Here is a 20,070-nt window from a genome sequence, read left to right on the forward strand (position 1 = left end):
GGGGGCTTTGAGGTCAGAGGCCTAAGCTCAGATCAAACAGAAATCTGAGGGTGATCTAGCATCAAAGTTCGACCCAGCGATCTGTTTTAATTCCATTTTGGTGATTATCGATAACAGTGACCAAGGGATGGTATGTTTTATCTTTTGCTTACTGGTTTGCATTTTCTTATGCTTCTAGTAAAGCAACTCCCAGGGAGTTGTACCCATCTCTAAATTCCACCAGTCACTTTTACCTTTAGTAAATGATTGTAGCACAGAGGCTTCTCCATCCATCGGGGACCCTGCGGTCACCCAGCAACCAAAGGTTCCCCACCCCCAAACCTTTCATCCTTTCTCTTCCCAAATGACAAGTTGGCTGGCCCCACACAGTGTCAGGGGTACAGGGGCACACAGATTTCTTCATACACTAGCAGGCCTCACTGTCACTTGCAGGTGTGGGATCTTTTTCCTCTACTCTCTGGAGATTCCAAGGATCTTAGAAGCTCTTAACATCAGGGAAGACTAGATATTATAACCAAAAAAAAAGGCTCCTATATCCCCCTATCACTCAGGAAATTATAAGGATTTTAGGAGCTCTGTGTCAGGAACTGGAGGCAGAGACCAACTATGTATTTCTTATTATGTCACAAGTGCCTGTAAGAGAATTTTTAAAGTTACCCCTCTGGGTGGACACAGCTCCATAAACACAAGCTTTCTTGATTAGAAATCATCTTTATGCCAAGGAACAGGGAGCAAAAGATGTACTGGATTTCCAGCCCCACTAGGCCCTCAGCTGGGGCTTTTGTGTAGGGCAGCTCAAAACAGTGAGCACATGGTCTCTAGCCCGTGGGGCTACTCAATTTCCTTACACCAGTTGGTGGTTTACTTAATACCCTAAAGTCGGAAATGATCTAACCCCTCCTGCTCACTCCCATGCTAACGCCACTTTCCTTCTTCCATTCAGTGAGTGTCTGTCTTCTGTCTCCTTATAGACTAAGGGAAGAAAGACACCCACCACTAGATCCTATAAGGTCACAGTTTTCCCAGCATTCCTTTCAGCAGCAGGCTTAAGGAATACTGTCAGAATTACCCTTGGATCGTCTAAATACAGAATACAAAGCCAGAACCAGTCTGAAACGGGATTAACAATATCAAGTATGGAAACTTTTGAGCTATAAATTCCCAAATCCCAGACCATAAATAGGACTGATCCAGAATATCATGAACTGTAATTCCATGAAATCATTTCAACAGACATTAATAGCTATTATGCGAAGAAAGGATTCTTTGTTTAATATGTCTAAGAAGCTCTGGGTTCAAAAAACTTAAAGCTTCTCTACCGCAGGATTTCTCAGAGCCTTTCTTCTGGCAGTATAGAGGGTGTCTCCAAGAAGGGATAGCACATGCTCTGTTCCCCAAATTCATATGACCGTGGGGACTTTTTGGCAGGGAGCACATCCACGGGGCATGGTTTGAAAAACTTTGAGGCTCTATGACTTAGATACAGAGGGACTCTGCCTGTAGATGGAGCCAAAGTCTCCAATTCCCACCCAGGTTGGAAGACTTCTGGTATAATAAGAAAAGTCATTTACATTGTTAATTTCCCTCTATACCTTTAATCATTAATTGATCTTTTTTCCCCCAACTGATCATTTTTTAAACATTGGCTTAATTTTTTTTAAGATTTTATTTTTAAGTAATCTCTACACCCAATGTGGGGCTTGAACTCACAACCCTGAAAATAAGAGTTGCACACTCCACCGACTGAGCCAGCCAGGCACCCCTATTTTCTTAATTCTAAGATCTCAGATGTTCTCTTGAAAGGACCATTGATGGCTCAATGTCTAAAAAGATAGTTTTCAGTGCTTTCAAACTAGGCTAGCAAACTAGGGATTGTAGGTCAAAACGGCTTGCTGCCTGTTTTTGTAAGTAATGTTTAAAAAAAAAAAATACAGTCAGCCCTTTCGTTTACATGTTGCCAATGCCTGTTTTTATGCATCTGCATGGTTACGTGGTTGCCCTAGAGGCTGTAAGGCTCCCCAAACTGAAAATGTTTTATATCTGTCTCTTTGTAGAAAAAGTTTGCCTGCCCCTACTTAAAAGAGAAAGTGAAAGGTAGTGTTAATTCAGTACTAAATACATGTGTCTTTTTCAAATCATATTTCATTTTTTTAAAAGATTTTATTTATTTATTTGACAGAGAGCGAGAAAGCACAAGCAGGGGGAGCAGCAGAGGATGAGGGAGAAGCAGGCTCTCCACTGACCAGGGAGCCCAATGCGGGGCTCGATCCCAGGAATCTGGGATCATGACCTGAGCCAAAGGCAGATGCTTAACCACTGAAGCCACCCAGGAGCTCTTCAAATCATATTTCAATGAATTTTGCTAATTTAAGATTGAAATAATGCAATTAATTATATTTTCCCTTCAAGCATCTCTGTGTAATCTGAAGGCTTTCCTTTGTTTTTTTTCAGAGAGTCCTCTAATCTTCCATAATAAACTTCTTGCCTAAATATGAAAGTTGCAATTTTTCAAATTTGTACTTCTGATTAAAAATGGCAGATTGAGGAGTGCCTGGGTGACGCAGTTGGTTACGCATGCAACTCTTGGTTTGGGCTCAAGTCATGACGTCACAGGGTCATGAGACTGAGCCCCATGTCAGGCTCCAGGCTCAGTGTGGAATCTGCTTGAGATTCTGTCTCCCTCTCCTTCTGCCCCTTCCACCGTGGCCTCTCTCTATAAAATAAATAATCTTTCAAAAATTAAAATAAAATTTAAAAATAAAATAAAAATGGCAGATTGAACACCTCCATTTATCTGTTGTCCCACCAAAATCCTATTATAATGAAGTCAAAAAATTTAAAAGACATAAGCTCCCACAGACAAATAGAAGAGACAATAATGAACCAATAATTTTTAAAAAGTCAAGAGTGGACATAAAGTGGACAGAGAAGCAATAACTAATTTAATGAGCTGAGGAATCTGACCCTAAATGCTCAATGAAAAGTGAGCTGATTTAACAAGAGGAGTCATGGCACAGCTCAGAAACAGAGGTTCTGGAAGTACTTAGAGGAGATAAGGCATTAGGCTTACAACGGAAGAACTGACTGAAAATCTGTATAAGGAACCATTAAATTAGTTTCTCCCCCTGCAGCAAACAGCGAAGCAATTCTCTTTTGTTCATTCCTTCAAGGAGATGAAAGATTTATTCTCTGGGGAAAGTGACCCAGGGAGGCCCTGGGCTCAGGAACGCCAGGTGTGGTGTAGGCACAAGTAAAGGGCTGACGACATGGGCTTGGGTGGAAGTAAACCATGGCTGACACATGCACCGAACCCTTCCCTCTCTCTGGCCGACTGCTAGTGATCCACCAAGATGCATTCTCTCTTCTTCCGTGACAACTGAGGTGTCACTGGGCAGGTGAGTGGCAGGCAGGCAGCACGGTTCCCGGCCCCACTGCATCTAAGTGTGACGCAGAAGACCGAGCTCTCACCCTCTCACCCGAGGAATGCAGACACACATTCCTGCTCCGGACCTGCTCCCGGCTCTTCCCCTTTCCTCAGCAGGACCATAGGTTTGTCTGACACACTGTTTCAACCACCAAGAAAAGCACAGTGCCCTAGGGTAGTGATTCTTACACCTTGACAGGGATCAAAATCACCTCAGGGCTTAGGAGAACACTAAGCCCCACTTCCAAAGTTGCTGACTCAGTAAGTCTGAGGTAGGCCTGAAAATCTGCATTTCTAACAATACTCTAGGTGATGCTGATGCTGTTGGTTCAGGGACCATTGTTTGAGAACCATTGCTGCAGACAGAAGAAAACAGAATTCCTAAAATGACTGGGTGGAGATGAGCGGTCCACTTACCCAACCTTGACAGTTATGTGAAAGAGAACTTTGTTTTTCAAGCCACCATACTTCTGGATTTCTTCAGCAGATAGCTTTCTACCCTAATTGAGTCTTGCCTATCTCCTGGAAGTGTGGCAGGAGAGCTGACACCCAGGTTTCTCTTGAGAACCTTGTTGGGTTCAGAGAAGCAATTCATTTTATTTTTTAAAGATTTTATTTATTTATTTATTTACTTACTTACTTAAAGATTTTCTTTATTTAATTTTTGCGAGAGAGAGCGAGCGAGCGAGCATGAGCGGGGGTGGGCGGAGGAAAGGGGCAGAAGGAGAAGCAAACTCCCCGCTGAGCAGGCAGTCTGATGCGGAACTCGATCCCAGGACACTGGGATCATGACCTGAGCCAAAGGCAGACACTTAACCGACTGAGCCACCCAGGCGCCCAACTGGGCCACCCAGGTGCCCCAAGAAGCAATTTATATATACTGTTGGAGTTACCCAACCACCCAGGCTTACTACCTCATTTTGCTATAGCAAATCCTCCATGTCAATAAGCCACACCCACGCAGAGATCTAGTCAGCTTTGTGTGCCTCCCAAACACAGGAAGAAAGTGTCTAACGTGAAAGACAAAACAAACAAACAAACAAACAAAACGAAGGGACGCCTGGGTAGCTCAGTTGGTTAAGTGTCTGCCTTCAGCTCATGTCATGATCCCGGGGTCCTGGGATCTAGTCCCAAACTGGGCTCCCTGCTCAGCGGGGAGCCTGCCTCTCCCTCTGCCTGCCAATCCCCCTGCTTGTGCTCACTCTCTCTCTCTCTCTGACAAACAAATAAAATCCTTAAAAAAAAAGAGAGAAAGAAATAGGACTGAGACAGAGACAATGCAAGGAACAGAAGTTTGCTCACTTATTTTTTTTAATTATCATTATTCAGAGTTTAAAGAATATATTGTACCCTTGAACAAGAACTGGATACTGCTTCCTTTCCCACCAGGGCCTGGCAGAATGGCTTCCGCTAAGAAGGGTGGCCAGAAGAAGAAGGGTCCTCAATGAGGCAGCGACCACAGAATACACTGCCAACATTCACAAGCGCACCCATGGAGTGGGCTTCAAGAAGCGTGTCCCTTCACCATTCGAAGAGATCCAGCAATTTGCCATGAGGGAGATGGGAGCTCCAGGTGTGCACATTGACACCAGGCCCCACAAAGCTCTCTGGGCTGAACGAATAAGGAATGTTCTGTACCATATCCGTGCATGGTTGTCCAGAAAGGGTGATGAGCCTGAAGATTCACCCAACAAGCTGCATACGTCGGGTACCTATGTACCTGTCACCACTTTCAAAAATCTACAGCTGATGTGGATGAGAACCAACTACTGATTCTCAAATAAAGGCATAAAACTGCAAACACACACAAAAAGAACTGGATGCTATTTCAAAAAGTTATAATCTGAAAAAAATGGGTTCTTAGAAATTAAAAATGGTAACTGAAGTAAACATTAAAATCAAAGAATCAGAAGAATAACACATAAGCAAGAAGGTGGACAATAGTTTTTTTAAAAAGGAGAAGAAAAGAATTTTAGAGAATCAGTCAAGGAGGTACAACAACTCTCTACTGAGAGTTCCAAAAACAGAGGATGAAGGGATGGAAATCACCAAAGAAACAGTAAAAGGAAATTTCCCCATGCTGAAGGACATGGATTTCCAAATTGAAAGAGGCCATCATGTACCCCACACAGTGGATGAGAAAAGATCCATTTAAAGGCACATTATTATGAAATTTAGTACTTCAGTGATTAAAAAATAATCCAAAAGCTTTCAGAGCAGAAACATATTACAAATAAAAGAGTAAAGAAAATAAAGAAAAAAATTTTTAAAATAGCATTGGCTTCTCAAAAAAAAAAGTTGAAATCTACAAGTTAATGAAGACATGTCTTCAAAAAATTTCAAAAAAAAGGTTATCAACTTAGAATCCTATACTTGGGGGCACCTGGGTGGCTCAGTCAGTTAAGCATCCGCCTTTGGCTCAAGTCATGATCACAGGGTTCTGGGATCCAGCTCCCAGACAGGCTCCCTGCTCAGTGGAGAGTCTCCTTCTCCCTCTCCCTCTGCCCCACCCCGCTTGTGCTCTCTCTCACTCTTTCTCAAAGAAATAAACAAAATCTTTTTTAAAAAAGAGAGAATTCTATACTCAGTGACACTATTAATCATATATGAGGGTAAAGACATTTTTAAACCATGAATGATCTTGGAATTCACCTGCTGCTTCTGCTTTCTCTTTCTACTGAGAAAATGAAGGCAAGTGAGAAAGTAAACGAAGAAAAAGACCTTAGATCCAGTAAACAGGGATCCAATATGTGTGATACACAAAGGGATTTTCCAAGATGATGGTAAAGGGAAGTCCCTGCGTGACCACTGTGGGGCAGGCCCAGAAAGCAAACAATCCACATCAAAGGAGAATGGAGGGCTTATATAGAATGACTCCTAGAGAAAATGGATGCATTATCTGTGAAAGCCTGTATTACTCTTCCACAAATCTTGTGGTTCTTCCCATGATGCCCCTCCTTCCAGGGCCCCTAGAAAGATTATAGATCCCTGCCCCATTGATGTTGAGCTTGGCCAAGGATCTATTTGGCTCAATACATAGTGAGAGAACATGAAGGACAACTTCAGAGTAGAAACTTTAAGAGCCAGTTGGCCACATATCCTTTACTGCCTGCCATAGACCAGCCATGCTCCGCAGAGAGGCTGCTCCTCATTGGGTCACAGAGTGGAGACAGTATGCAGCCAACCTGTGACAGATTTATATCATGAGGAAAACAAACAAACAAAATATTTTTTTCTTGAGCCATCAGAGTTTGGCGGTAATCTGTTACCAGAGCATGACCTAGAATGTGCTGATACCTTATTTGATATTTTTCAACCATGTGGAAAACTGAATTATGAGAGTGTAGGAAGAATTAGTGATAGGTATATACAAAATTAAGCAATTACATTCATTAATTTAACAAATACTTATTGAACTCCTATCATATGTCAGGAATTTTTTTTCTAGGCACTAGGAATATAATAGGTGAAAATATTTGAGACGCAATTACTACTGTCAAAAAATGATTTTAAGAAAGGAATAGCACAGCAAAGAAAACCATCAACAAAATGTAATGACAATGTACTCAATGGAAGAGAATATTTGCAAATCATGTATCTGGTAAAGGGTTAATACCCCAAATATATAAAGATCTTATACAACTCAATAGCAAAAAACAAACAATCCAATTTAAAAATGGGCAGAGGATCTAAACATAACTCCATGCACAAATTCAGATCTATTATCTGCCATCTGGTCAATACGAACAATCCTATAGATATTCTCTGCCCATTAAAACCCCAACTTCATTTTCATTGTGTTAGGAAACCCCTTGCCCATTCCATGTGGTCCTGATGGGGTTGTGAACTTATGGTCACAGGGGCAGCCAGGAGACCCAGTCGTACCAAGGTCCATCCCCCATTTCCCCACCCTCAGGGATGATTGAGGGGTGCTGCAATCTACAATTCAAAAAGGACCAAGCACAGTCAGCTCTAAGCCATGCACACAGTTGGAAAGAGACACTTGTTTTCTTGGAGTCACTAGGCTGGGAAGGTATAACTGTCAGTGACCCTCTTGCCCACCATTCGGAGGGAATCTGCCTGTAGAATAAAGCTACGCAGAGCTGGGAGGGGAAGACAGAGCCCTACATATCCTCTTTGAGCCCTGCCTCCCACTATGCTGAAGTCAGTACCACCCCAGACTCTCCCGTTTCATAAACCAACAAACCCCTTTTAGCCAGTTTTTTTTTTAAGATTTAATTAATGTATTTGAGAGAGAGAAAGAGAGAGAGAGGATGCATGTGGGCCCACATGCGCAAGTGGGGGGAGGGGCAAAAGGAGAGAATCTCAAGAAGACTCCCCATGGAGCACGGAGCCTGGAGCCCACCTAGGGATTCAATCCCAGGTCTGGGAGACCCAGAGACCACAGCTGAAACCAAGAATCCGATGACCAACCCACTGAGCCACCCAGGTGCCTCTAGCTAGTTTTACTTGAAAACAAAAATAGCTCTAATACAAGGCCCAGGTCCAGCTTGAAATGTGAGAAATGGGAAGGATATTTACAAATGTAAAACTAGTCTAATCTGAAATTTTGTTTTGATGACTGGGAGATCTGTCACTGATCTCAAAACAATTCTCTCAACTAAAATTCCCTATTTATTCTAAATAGGAATTATATTTCCTCTTAATTTTTAGTTAGCAGTTTAAATTATTTCCCCTTTCGGCAATAAAGCAAATTAATATTTGTACATTTTGCTGTTGTTCCCTTGCTGTATTCTCCCTGACAAATATTTATACTCTTGATACTGGGTTACAGCTGAAAATTATTTTGTCTTGCATCCTCCTAGACTGATGTTTCAGAGAGAAATAACATTGCTGGTAACCTAAGAAACTTGGAAGTGAGCTAAAACAGTCATCCTCAAACCTGGCTGTGTGTCAGAATCATCTGGGGGAGCTTTATTCCCCTAAAGCATGAATTCTGGCTCTATTTCAAATCTTACTGGAGGGAGATTGTTGAATTGATTTAACACTCTGCAGTGCTGTGTTGAACAAAGTAATAATTTTTTCTTAAAGAGACAAAGATATAAAACATAATCTCTTTCCTTTCTGTTGCTGACAGGCACAAATGAGTTCATGAAAGTCTCTTTTTTCTTAGCTATAGAGAACAAACTGGTGGTTACCAGAGGAGGGGGGGATGGGTGAAAGAGGTGATGGGGATTAAAGAGTGCACTTGTCTGTGATGAGGTGAGCACTGGGTGATGTATGGAATTGTTGAATCACTATGTTGTACAACTGAAACTAATATAACTGTATATTAACTATATGAAATTAAAATAAAATAAAATAATAAAAAAATTAAAAGTAAAATTGAAAAAAGGAAAAAAAAGACTCTTCAGCTTTGTGAATAGAGGAAACACTTTGCCTATGTAAAAGTTTGGGCTAATGATGCAATTTCAGGGACATCAAAATGAGAATAATGGGAAACTCTGAACTTAGATTCAGAACTTTTGTTAATCATTTCTTTAACAAACATTTACTGAAGTTAAGTTAAAAAACTTAATAGCAGGTACTATGCAAAAAATTGGGCGTAAAGATGTTAAAAAACAGGGGAGCCTGGGTATCTCAGTCAGTTGAGTATCTGACCTTTGATTTCAGCTCGGGTCATGATCTCAGGGTCATGGGATTGAGCCTCATGTTGGGCTCCGTGCTCAGTGTGGAGTCTGCTTGAAATTCTCTGCCTCCCTCTTTCTCTACGCCTCCCCTGGCTTCGCTCTCAAATAAATCTTTTTAAAAAATGTATTTTACTTCAAGCTCAAAGTCAAGCAAATTTCCATGACTTAAGCAAAATTTCCAGTAGTACTGTTATTTTTGTTCATGTCCGGTTGTATGTTTTGACACACAATTCTTATGCACTGCAGAAGGCAATGTTCTCCAAAAATTCTCTTCTGAAAAAGAAACTACATTTATATCTAGAAGTTATCACTAAAGAACTTTAATATTACTTCCTGGGGAAAAATATGTTCAAGAAAAATTAGAATGTATTCTTTTAGTTTAAATCTGTAATAGATTGCCTCGAGTCTATTTAGGATTCCAGGTCTGGATATCAGGGTCAATTACCCCAGCCAAGATGGCCTTCTTGCCAGCCTGTCCCTGAATACAAGGAGTCCAAAGTACTGCGACAGTAGTTTTAACTTAAAGAATAATGGGACTCGTGCTATGTCCCCTGGCAAAAATGCAACCCCTTGGATTCTAGGACCCATGTATTCTTCCTATTAGAGACAGAGTCCCAAAAGAAGTCTCTGATTCAAGTGCACATACAACATCCTGGAAGATGGTGCCCATTTTTGTAGACAGACTATTGCCTCCACATTGATATACTAGCTGTCCTTCCAATAGGCTCTTGTAATGTCTTCTTGGACCAATTATCTCTCAATGGTGCATATGTGATATAGCCAGTTGATCTCATGGTCATGGGCCCACTCCTACAGCTCCTTTGCTGTGAAGTGGGTCTCCTGGTCAGATACCACATAATTTGGATTCTATGTCTATGAGACACCAGAGAGCGATGCTGGCTGCTTGACTCTTCTGGCAGAAAAGGTAAGCCAATACCCAGCACCAGCGTTATTCTGGCAAGAACAAATTGCTTGCCCTTTGTATTAGTTTGCTAGGGCTGCCATAAAAAAGTGCCACAGACTGGGTACTTAAACAACAGAAAATGATCTCTCAGTTCTGGAGACTAGAAGTCTGGAATCAAAGTGGCAGCAGGGTTGGCTCCTTCTGAGGGCAGAGAGGGGAGGGGGCGAGGGCCTGTTCCAGGCCTCTTTCCATGGCTTGCATCCTTCTGTTCACATGTTGTTCTCCCTCTGTCTTCATGCTGCCTTCCTCCTTTGTGTGTGTCTCTCTGTCCCAATTTCCCCTATTTATAAGGACATCGGTCATATTGAATTAGAGCCTGCCTTAATGACCTTATTTTAAGTTGATTACCTCTGTAAAGGCTGTCTCTAAATCAGATCACATTCTGAAGTACTGGGGGTTAGGACTTCAACACATGAATTTGGAGGGGACACAATTCAGCCCATAACATTCTTTCAGGACAAAAGGGTCCCAGTGTAGTGATTTTCCCACCATTGGATTGCTGGGTGCTAGAGAAACACACACACACACATTCAAATATAAATATATTTATTTGGATAAATATTCTAAAGCTTTGTTCTGCAATGCAATTAAATTACTTGGGAAGAGTCTGATCCTCTCGAAACTTACTTTTGAGGTTTTTTGAGGTGAGCACAGAGCAGGGTTTAGTCTAGGATTAGTTTTCCCCACTACTTTGGCAATGTTCTTCTGAATATTCTACCCTGTGCCCCATGAATTACAAGGTTTACCACTCTGGCTGGTGGGAACACAAACATGGCCCAGCTTTTTTTGATCTCTGCAAATCGCTCCTTGGGTGGTTCTTTCCCCAGCCTGAGCCTTTCCTAACATGCTGGAGACTTGCCAGCCGCCGCCCATGGATCCCTGGCGCTCTCTCTCCTCAATGCTCTCTACCCTCCCATATCTGCACCTGAGAACTCCAGTCACCCTGGGCCTCCCTTGACTTCCAGCTTCGTCTCCTCAATTCAGGAAGAGGGTTGGGCTCCACTTGGCTCCCCCTCCAGGCACAGAAGCCTGAAAACAGCACCCTGGCAGGAAGCTGCCGCAATTATAGGGCTCACCACATTTGTTTCCCTTCTTCCAGAGATCACTGTCCTTCTTTTCCTGATAGCCAATGTTTTGGAAACTGTTCTTTCAAAATTTCATGTAGCTTTCCAGTTCTTTCAGTTCTTTTCGTTCCTTAAGTTGGTCCTTGTTACTTTATCTTGGCTACATACAGAAATTTGTAATTAAAAATATGTATATTCTATTTTGGCAAAGTGGTAGGGGACAGTATCAGAGGCTTCCACATGGCTTTGCCGAACATGATGGCTTTGGCCTCCTGTAGGCAGACTCAGTGTAAGGTTTCCTTCAACTACCAACATGTCAATCCCAGTCATATATCCAGATATGGAAGACTAGCCACAGAGTGAGGTTACAGACCCAGTGGACCTACATGGTGAACTGGAAGTTGCCAAGGACCCTATTTAATGCCTGGCTCCTCACCTGTCCCCTCTCTGAAAGGGGAGCCAAGAGGACATTTTAGGCCTCTTGTGTTCAGGGGTCCTACAAATATCTGAGCATTCTCCTTTCTTCATTGTATAATCATCTGAGTAAATAACATCATCTTAATATATACCTTTGGGGAAGAACTGGGGGAATCATTACAGTCATATACTTGCCACGGTGTTGCAGGGTTCTTTCTCCTGGGGAACGGACCACCTCTACGGTCAATGGGTCCTGAATCTAAATATTGTTTCTTGCCTAGAAACATGGAAAGATCTTGTAATTTTGCTGAGCTGACCACACTGGCCTCTTGTTCAACTGTTCTTGCATGTATTTATGTATGTATGTATGTATGTATGTATGTATTTATTTATTTATGACAAATAAAAACTGTATATATTTAAGGGGTACGAGATGCTATTTTTATGTTTGTATATATTGTGAAATGATTAACACGACCAAACTGATGAAGACTTCCATCACCTTTCATACCATTTGCGCATGAATGTGCATGTGTGTGTGTGTGTGTGCGATAACACCACTTGAGATCTACTCTTAGCAAATTTCAAGATGATGCATTATCATTAATGATAATCCCTGTACATTAAGTCTAATTTTGCTTTCTTTAATTATATATACTGAGCAGTATCCTTGTTGATTGCTTTTGTTTTGCCCCTTTGGGACTCTAATGCTGTCCAGAACTCTCTGCAAGGCAAACCCCCCCGGCTGCAAATCTGATCTAGCGTTATTATAATTAAAACCCTGGCTTCTGGCAGTTATGCACCACCGCCTGCTTTATGTTGCTTTGGAACTCTTTCATTCCCATTGGTAACAACTATTCAAGTTTTGCGACAGCCTCTCCCAGAGCTTGCTCTGGCCTGCAGGGGAGAGACACCACTGAACTTAATGATTCTAGTGCCTAACTCATCAGCAGACACCACTGACCTTCTTAATGATTCTAATGCCCACCTCATCAGCACTTTAAGATGATGGCCTTGTGATCACTTGTCCTTCCAGGACTTCTCCTGGAATATAATCCTCTGGGGAATCTTCTGAGCTCAGAAAACATCCATTCCAAGGAGAACATTAAAGGTAAGCGAATCCTACTAACTACAAAGCAGACTCCATCAAGAAGCCTGCCCATGAACCGCTGGGGATGCCTCGCAAGTGGGTTCCCCTCAATGGGCCCATGGACGCCTCCACACTTCACATAACTCACCCACGAGACCCTCCCTGCTGAGGCCAGGTCCCCACGCACACTCCCAATGGTGGTGGTGAGAGGAAACTTTGGAAGATGGCTAGTGAGCACACCCAGCAAGCTGGCCTCAATCTGCAGGCCAGGGGGAGACCACAAACTACAGCTTTAGCTCCAACGTTGGGAAAACAAAAGAAAGGCTGTCAGCACTGTCAGTGTGATATGTTGCAGGACTGAGGGAAGGCATACAAGCTTAAGAATTCTGCCGTAAGTGGGAGCCAGAAACATGGAGCGAGTCTATCTACAGAAGATCTGAGAAAGCTTTAGAATCCCTAGCTGGGCTGATGGAAGGTATTTCTCTTCCAAAGACAGTAAAGACTAGAGGAAGAACTGTCACTCCAAATGCAAAAACAACAATGTAAAACTTCAAGGAACATAAAAAATCAAGGAAACATGACACCACCAAAGGATGACAATACTCTAGTTACTGCCCCAAGACATGTAGATCTATAACTTACTAGACAAGGATTTTAAAATAGTTGTTTTAAGGAAGCTCAATGAACTGCAAGAAAACACAGAAAGATAATTCAACAAAGTCAAGAAAAACAGACATGAACAAAATGAGACCTTCTACAAAAACACAAACCATAAAAAAGAACCAGATAGAAATTCTGGAGCTGAAAAATACAATGAATGAAATAAAAAAAATGCAGTGGATCAAGTAGAAAAAAGAATCTGCGAGTTAGAAGACAGGAACTTTGAAATTACATAGTCTTGAGAACAAAGAAAAGAATGAAAAGAATAAAGAAACCCCATGTGATCTATAGGATACAGTAGAAAGAAAAAATTTGTGAATTATTGGAATCCCAGAAAGAGAAGACAGGGAAAAGGGGTCAGAAAGCTGTTTTAAAGAAACAATGACTGAGAATTTCCCAAATCTGGGGAGAGATTTGTATATCCAAGTTCACGAAGCTCACAGGTCACCAAAAAACTCAACTTAAGGAGATCTTCTTCAAGACACATTATAATAAAACTGTTAAAAATAAAAGATGAGAGAATCTTAAAAAGCAGTGAGAGGGGCACCTGGGTGGCTCCATCAGTTAAGTGTCTGCCTTCGGCTCAGGTCATGATCCCAGGGTCCTGGGATTGAGCCCCGCATTGGTCTCTCTACTCAGTGGGGAGTCTGCTTCTCCCTCTCCTTCTGCTCCTCCCCCATTGCTCATTCTCTCTCTCTCTCAAATAAATAAATAAATAAATAAATAAATAAATAAATAAATCTTTTTTTTTTTAAAAAAAGCATCTAGAGAAAAGATGTCTGTAATTTACAAGAGAACCTCCATAAGGCTATAATCAGATTTCTCAGCAAAAATTTATAGGCAGGAGAGAGTGGGATAATATACTCAAAGCACTGAGAAAAAAAAAAAAACTGTCAAAAGAGAATAGTTGATCTGGCAAAGTGGTCTTCCAGAAATGAAGGAGAGATAAAGACCCTCCTAGACCAAGAAAAGCTAAGAGTTCACCACCACTAGACCTGCCTTACAAAAATTGCTGAAAGGAGTTCTTCAAGCTGAAATGAAAAGATACTAATTAGTAATATGAAGACATATGAAAATATACAACATACTGGTAAAGGTAAGTATATAGTCAAATTTAGAATACCTACTGCTTAATAATACCTAATAATATGGTGGTGTGTTACCCACTTAACTCTAGGATAAAGGTTAAAGGACAAGAATATTAAAAACACCTACAGCTACAGTTATTTGTTAATGAATACACAATATAAGAAGCTAAATTCTGACATCAAAAACAAAAGCGGGGGAGTAAAACGGCAGAGTACTTATATGTGGTTGAAGTTAAGCTGTCACCAGCCTAAAATAGTAATATTTATAAGATATTTTATGTAAGAGGTAACCACAAAGCAAAAACCTACAGTAGATTCACAGAAGATAAGTAGAAGAGAATCAAAGCATACCACTATGGAAAATCATCAATTCCAAAGGTAGCAAGAGAGGGAGAAAGAAACAAGGGAACTATGAAACAGCCAGAAAACAATAAGATGGCATTAGTAAGTCTTTACTTATCAATAATTATTATAAATGTAAATGCATTAAATTCTCCAATCAAAAGATAGAGTGTGTTTAGATGAATTAAAAAAAGACCCAACTATATGCCACCTACAAAAGGCTCACTTCAGATTTTATAGACACACATAGGCTCAAAGTGAAGAGATAGAAAAGGCTATTCTATGCTGATGGAAACTAGAAGTGATCAGAGTGGCTACATTTTCATCAGACAAAATAGACTTTGAGTCAAAACCTGTAACAAGAAACAAAGAAGGTCATTATATAATGACAAAGAGGTGAATTTATTGGGAGGATATAATAATTGTAAATATATATGCACCCAATATCATATGTATGCATAAATATATTTTTAAGTTAAGTTTAAATATATTTTTAAATACATAAGCATATGTTAAGCAAATATGTTAAACAAATAGTAACAGATCTGAAGGGAGAAATACACAGCAAGGGGTGACTGGGTGGCTCAGTTGGTTAAGCAACTGCTTTCAGCTCAGGTCATAATCTCAGTGTCCTGGGATCGAGCCCCACATCGGGCTCCCTGCCTGGTGAGGGGCCTGCTTCTCCCTCTCCCTCTGCTGCTCCCCCTGCTTGTGTTCTCTCTCTCTCAAATGAATAAATAAAATCTTAAAAAAAAAAGACATACACAGCAATACAATAATAGTAAGGGACCTCACTACTCTACTTCTAACAATGGATAGATCATCCAGACAGAAAATCAATAAGGAAACAGCCTTGAATCATACTTTAAACAAAATGGAAGGGTGCCTGGCTGACTCAGTTGGTAAAACATGAATTCTTGATCTTGGGGTCATGAGTTCAAGCCCCACATTGGGCGTAGAGCTTACTTAAAGAAAAAAACAAAGTATTAAACCAAATGGATCTAACAGTCCATTGGGCAGAACATTCCATCCAACAGCAGAATACACATTCTTGTCAAGCACATAAAGAACATTCTCCAGAATAGGTCTTATGACAGGTGACAAAATAAGTCTTAACAAATTTGAGAAGAATGAAATAGTGTGAAGTATATTTTCTGTCATAATAGTACAAAACTAGAAATCAGGAGTGCCTGGGTGGCTCAGTCAGTTGGGCATCTGCCTTCAGTTCAGGTCGTGATCCATGGTTCCTGGGATTGAGCCCCACATCAGGCTCCTTGCTCAGCAGGAGTCCTGCTTCTCCCTCTTCCTCTGCCTACCACTCGCCCTGCTTATGCTCTCTTACTCTCTCTGTCAAATAAATAAACAAAAATTTTTAAAAACTTCAAAAAATAAAATAAAACTAGAAATCAGTAACAGGAGGAAAACTGGAAAACTCACAAAAATGTGGAATTATACAATATACTCCTGAAAAAAACCGACGGACCAAAAAAGAAGTCAAAGGGAATTAAATATCCTGAAACAAATGAAAATGGAAAGAAACACAATTTACCAAACCATATGGGAGGCAGCAAAAGCAGTTCTAAAAGGGAAGTTTATAGTGATAAAGATCTACATTCAGAAAGAAGATCTCAAAACATGTAACTTTACACCTCAAAGAACTAGAAAAAGAGGAACAAACTAATCCCAAGGTTAGCAAAAGGGAGGAAATAACAAAGACGTGAGCAGAAATAAACAAGATAGAGACTAGAAAAACAATAGGAAAAAAAATCAGTGAAGCTAAGAGCTGATATTTTGAAAAGATAAAAAAAAAAAACCTGACAAACCTTTAGCTAGACTAAAAAAAGAGAAGACTTAAATAAATAAAATCAGAAACAAAAGAGGAGACATTATAACTTATAACACAGAAATACAAAGGATCATAAGAGACTACCATTAAGAACTATATGCCAAGAAATTGGATAACCTAGAAGAAATGTATAAATTCTTAGAAACACACAACTTACAAAGACTAAACCATGAAGAAATAGAAAATCTGAACATACAAATAATGAGTTAGGAGAATGAATCAGTACCAAAAATTCCCCAACAATGAAAAGCCCAGGACCATTTGGTTTCCCTAGTGAATTCTACTAAACATTTAAAGAAGAATCAATGCTAATCTTTCTCAACTCTTCTAAAAAATTAAAGGGGAAGGGAAATTCCCAAACTCAATTTATAAGGCCAGAATTATCTTGATACCACAGCCAAGTAAGGACACTACAAGAAATAAAACTACTGGCCAATATCACTGATGAATACAGATGTCAAATTCTCGAGAAAATATTAGCAAACCAGATTCAATAGCACACGAGAAGGATCGCATACCATGATCAAATAGGATTCACCCTTTGGATGCAAAGATGGTTCAACATATGCAAATTAAGAAATTTAGTACACCACATTAATAGAATGAAAGATAAAAATAGAGAAAAAGCATTTGACAAAATATAGTAACTTTTCATAATAAAACCTATCATAAATTGGAGTAGAAGGAATGTACCTCAACACAGTAAAAACCACATATGACAAGCCCACAATTAATAACATATTCAGTGGTGAAAGGTTGAAAGCTTTTCCTCTAAGACCAGGAACAAGGCAAGTGTAACTCATCACTCCTACTCAACACAAGTACAGGAAGTCCTAGCCAGAGCAATCAGGTTAGAAAAAGAAATGAAAGGCATTCAAATTGGAAAGGAAAAGGTAAAATTATCTTTGTTTGTAGATGATATGATCTTATACATAGAAAATCCTAAAGATTCCACCAAAAAAACTGTTAGAACTAATCAACAAATTCAGTAAAGGTACAGGATCCAAAAATCAACATACAGAAATCAGTTGCATTAACATGCACTAATAACAAATATCTGAAAAAAAAAAGCAATGCTATTCACAATAACATCAAAAACAATAAGATACTTAAGAATGGGGAACTAAATAGAGATTTTTTCTAAAAAAGACAAACGAATGACCAACAAGTACATAAAAAGATGTTTAACATCACTAATCATCAGGGAAATGCAAAGCAAAAACATGAGAAATCACCTTGCACTGTTAAAACTGTTATTATTGAAAAGGTAAGCGATAACTAGTGCTGGCAAGGGTATAGAGTAAAGGGAACTCTTGTGCAGTTGGTGGAACTATAAATCGGTACAGTCACCATGGAAAACAGCATGGACATTCCTTAAAGAATTAAAAAATAGAATTACCATATGATCCAGCAATCTCACTTCTGGGTATGTATCCAAAGGAAATGAAATCAGGATCTCAAGGAGATATATGCATTCCCTTTTTCATTGCAGCATTATTCACAATCGCCAAGATAGGGAAACAACCTAAGTTGTCCGTTATCTATAGAAAAATGGATAAAGAAGTTGTGATATTTATAAAATGGAATATTTTTCAGCCACAGCAAAGAAAGAGATCTTGCCATTTGTGACAATAGGCACGGTCCTTGAGGACATGATGCTACGTGAAATAAGTCAGAGAGAGAAAACACTCTATGGCATCACTAATATGTGGAAACTGAAAAAGCCAAACTCATAGAAGCAGGGAGCTACCAGTGGCTGGAGGTGGGAGAAATGGGGAGATGTTAGTCAAAGGGTACAACTTCCAGTTATAAGATGAATATGTTCCGGGATCTAATGTACATCAGGACCTAATGATTATAGTTAATAATACTGTATTATGTATTTGAAAGATCTAAGAGGTAAATCTCAAATACTCTCATCGCAAAAAAGAAATGGTAGTTACGTGAGGTGATGAAGAGGTTAACTAGTCCTACTGTGGTAATCATTTCACAATATATGAATATATCAAATCATTACATTGTACACCTTAAATTTATGTTATATGAAACTTGTATCTCAATAACACTGGGAAGAAAATTAAATTATATTTAAAAAAAGGGATAGTTCTTTTCCTCCATTATTAGACTCAGCATATTCTAGGTAGATTATATTATTTCTTAAACTTTTGCTACTGGCAGCTAGAGTTAGAGAGTCCCACATTCAGTAGTAATGGCCAGGCCATGTTATTGGCTGGGGGCTGCTTGGGAAAAGTGTGATTTAGGCTCTAAGTCTGAGGCAGATCCTGAAGGGCTACAGTCGGAGGATACCAACCAGCCAACTGCACTGCTTGCCGCTGACCTACCAGCAGGTTATTTCGTGAAAGGAGATGGTACACTCCCACCACAGCCACACCCACTTTGCAGTCACTCCAGAGTACATATTACAAATGTATACACACACACACACACACACACATATATATAAAGACTGGAATGTGTACAATTCAACAGATTGGAAATCACAAAACAATATGTAGAATTCAGTTATTTAAATAGAAACTAAAGAAATGACCATTTGGAACCAGCGTAATTTCACCAAGAATGAGTTGTACCAGAAAAACCAGCATCTTCTTTCTTTGATAAACTACATAGAAATGTGGCCTAAGAGTTTGAGGTTTGATAGAAAGTTTGAGGTTTGATAGAAAAATAGCAGATAGTAGTTTGAGGTTTGATAGAAAAATAGCAGATAGTAGTTACAAGGTTTAAATAAGGGGGACCTGGTGGCTCAGTTGGTTAAGCATCTGCCTTCAGCTCAGGGCTCAATCCCAGGACCCTGGGATAATAAATAAATAAATAAACAAAATCTTTAAAAAAAAAAAAAGGGTTTAAATAACACACTGCACTGCAGACACTAAATAGCATGCTGTAGACTCATGTCCTTACTTGCTTTTTTAAACACTGAAAAGGTGTAGAAATTCTTAGAGGTGGTACTGAAGAGGAGGAAGAGAGAGTATGGTACCTGATGGAATAAAAACAACACAAGGCTCAATAGAATGGCAGAACTGAACAAAGTAAAATCTTATGGGAATAAGTAACATACTTTACATGGGATCCCATCTCCCCGCAAAACACAAAACAGAAACAAAAACAAACAAAAATCGTACACAGATAAAAGAGAAGTGAAAGATGTACCTTTTACTGATCAAAATCACGGGCTGTGGCTGCCAAAAAAGTAGATTCAATCTTAGGCTTCATTAAAAGTATCACCTAAACCACTGCTTTCCAGACTTGTTCTAAACAGCAAACCTCCTCTCCTAATGCAATTTTATGCAGAGTTTACAGGAGATATATTTAAGTGTGCCCTGAAGTACCTCCAAGAAATTCCCAGAGCTCTAAGAGCTTGAAAACCCCTGAACTAAACTAGAGAGCAAATCCCATTCTGTTTTGTAAATCTAACTATCTGTAGTAAGATCAGTTCTGGTGACCACCCTTCAAAGCCTCTTTGAAAATCTTGACCCTACAAAAGAATAATGAAAGAATTTGAA

The 20,070-nt window shown here is 39.9% G+C and overlaps 1 protein-coding gene across 5 annotated transcripts in view; it reads right to left on the reverse strand.

Moving 5' to 3' along the window:
- The window catches only part of UBE2W (ubiquitin conjugating enzyme E2 W), a 140,587-nt gene that overhangs the window by 42,918 nt on the left and 77,599 nt on the right, over positions 1 to 20,070 (reverse strand). The window lies entirely within an intron of this gene.

Source organism: Ailuropoda melanoleuca, chromosome 9, assembly GCF_002007445.2.
Source record: "Ailuropoda melanoleuca isolate Jingjing chromosome 9, ASM200744v2, whole genome shotgun sequence".
Classification (NCBI taxonomy): domain Eukaryota; kingdom Metazoa; phylum Chordata; class Mammalia; order Carnivora; family Ursidae; genus Ailuropoda; species Ailuropoda melanoleuca.